Source organism: Arachis ipaensis, chromosome B09 (assembly GCF_000816755.2).
Source record: "Arachis ipaensis cultivar K30076 chromosome B09, Araip1.1, whole genome shotgun sequence".
Taxonomy (NCBI): Eukaryota; Viridiplantae; Streptophyta; class Magnoliopsida; order Fabales; family Fabaceae; genus Arachis; species Arachis ipaensis.
Genome location: NC_029793.2, coordinates 46,137,887 through 46,140,643, shown reverse-complemented (window position 1 = coordinate 46,140,643; position 2,757 = coordinate 46,137,887). Strand labels below are relative to the sequence as shown.

Genomic DNA, 2,757 nt, shown 5'->3' with positions numbered 1-2,757 from the left:
GCGTGGAAGATGAGGCGCGATGGTGGTAAGAGGTTCTGCCACCCCTCTGCTGTTGCTAAGATGCCGCCGCCGCTGTGAAGGCTCTGCCACTGCCCTGTTGCTGCTGGGGAGAAGGAGACCGGAATGGGTATGTAGGAGGGTTTTCTGCCACCGTTGGAGCTCAGTTGCCGTTGTTGTAATGACCGCCGCGCCTTTGGCTGCCGGGAGCAGTATCGTGGCCGCCAGAACCAGTCTTTCTTGTAAGCATTTTTGCTTCCGAAACCCCTTCAATTGAGTACTCTGTTATAATCCGTTAGAAATTCTGAGACGTTGGTTACACAGGGTTGAGTTCCGATATTTTCGCGTCGGAATTAAAGCTGCTGTTGGGCCACCGGAGCTTCTGGCCGCTCACGGATCTTTTGTCGGGGCAATTTGAAGTCGTAGCTGCTTCGCTTGTTAGTATAGTAAGTATTTCGCATTTCAAAAACCCCTGCTTTAGCGTTCGGTTATGTTTAGCTAAAGACCTTGAGGCTTGGTAATGTAGGTTTGAGTTTCGGTGATTTCGTGTCGCATAAGTGTTGCGGAGGCTGCCGTGTCATTCCTTTTATTTTAGTAAGTGTTTTATCTTAGAGATCCTTGCCATTTGTTTTCAGTCATGAGTTTTAAGATTTCCGCGATATTGATGTGTTAGGAAGTAGTAGCTGAGCTTATACGTGGCGCTGAGGCTGTTTCTTATATTGAGAAAAACACGCAGAGTCGGGATTTTGATTGTGGTTTCGAGCTGAGGCGAAAAGGACTCTGAGAGACGTTTGGGTTATGGAATTTGCGTTTTGAGGTAGAGGCGCTTTCCAAAATCTATATTTTATATATTGGAATTATTACATATGGATACTGTTGTGGAAAAATGTGTATTTGGTGATTGTATCAGTCTTATGTATTGTTCGGTTGTTTTATATGATTATGGACGTTTGTTTGACTGGACTGTTGTGTGGTTTTGTGAAACAAAATGCTTTTGAAGTTGATTCTTTTAAAGCTTGAGATTGAGTTTAATCCGTTGGAAATTGATTTGAGTTAAATGGATTTTCTTGAGAATGTGAAAAATAGAATACACTCTTGAATTCAGCCTGGCTTGGTTTAAATGATCTGGTTTTCGATACATGGTTGTTAATGAACCGTTTCCTTGAAACTTTAGGAATGTGTTTATTCGGCTGATAATGATTTGATTTTGAAACAGTTTTCTTGAAATATGGTATTGAGATTGACTGTTGGATTTTGGCCTGCCTTTGAATTAATTTTGGATTTTGGGCTGTTGGAAAAGGATTGTGGAATGGTTTTGTTGGGACCTGAACCGCGTGGCAAAGTCTAAGTTTTAGGGGAGGTGCTGCCTAAATTTCTATAAAATCCGAGTCTTTAATGAATGTTGTCTGGAAAAATGATGAGTTAAAGACTTCTACTATTTTATTTGAATTATCAAGAAAAGGATGGTTCATGCTTTTGAAACGAATTATTAAAGAGGAAATTGTGATTTAGTCTTGCTTCTTAAGAAAGGCATTGTACCTCTTTCAAGAGAAAGTTATTTAGAATGAAACTTATGTTTTAATGCTATTTTAAATGTGACAAGGGCAATGCCTTTGAATTTGACTTGAGGGTTTCAATTAGAGGAGTTTCAATGACTTTAAAAGAACCTGAATGTCTATTGACAAGTTTCATTTTGAAATGTTTTGAGAAAGGTTTTAAGTACTCTTTAAATTCTGAATTCTTGCAAGACTAAGGCAATTTTGAACAGTTGAAACGCTTTAGAATTTATCATGGGGGTTGAAGTTGGTTTTGCCTAAGTAAAGGAAATGGCTTTGAAAGAAGTAAATGATTACATGACTCGGTTTGGCTTAAATCCTATTTTACTACTCAAAGTAGAAAGCCAAGGTTTTAATGATTTTAAATAAATTTAACGAAATGAGTTATGTTATTCTCCCCTAAAGACTTGGGACTCTGCCAAGAAACCTTGTTATAAAATTCCATTGTTGGATGGATGATTTTGAATGTTTCAAAATGAATCTTTAACTTTCCATGGTTATGGAGGTTTTGAAAAGAGGATGCCGAGAGTGGCATGGTTTTAAAAGGGGAATTTACTTTGAGTAAAAATGGCTTATGACCCTGAGATGATTTGAGAAATGAGATCTTTAAAGCCAAGGCTGAAAAGAGTTGAAACTTGATTTCAAAGTGAAATGATTTGGGAAAAAGTGATTTATGGCTTAAATGCCGATTTTATGAATTGATGATGTTGAATGTGGAAGTGCTGTTTTGTTGTGAGCCGGAATGGCTGTGTATGATTATACATATTGGTTTGTTCTGGATTGAACCGTGAGCCGGAATGGCTGTGTATGATATGAATATTGGCTGGTTCTGGAATGAACCGTGAGCTGGATGGCTGAGATGGATGTTGATCCATGGATGAGATTGAATGCATGTCTATGCTGAATCATTGATAAATGTGAATGTTACACTTCCACTATCGGAGATAAGAGTTTCCCTGGAAGAAAGCAGTGGCTAGCCACCACGTGCTCCAGGTTGAGACCCGAAGCTCTTTTGACCCTATGTCGTAAGTGTGGCCGGGCACTGTGAAAGTCCCGGATGAGCTCGCCCCCGTAAATATTCACCAGTGAAGGTGATGGATATGGATCATGATTATGATCAAGTTTATGATGAGTATAACTCGAGTTGGGGATGCGCGACAGAGGGACAGTCCAATGGTTAGCTACCAGGACTTGTCGGGTTGGC

The 2,757-nt window shown here is 39.8% G+C and overlaps 1 long non-coding RNA gene across 1 annotated transcript; it reads left to right on the top strand.

Moving 5' to 3' along the window:
• Positions 332-854, top strand: LOC110267132. Its single transcript, XR_002354481.1, has 3 exons — positions 332-443; positions 524-591; positions 671-854. It is a non-coding gene; the product is annotated as an uncharacterized LOC110267132 (long non-coding RNA).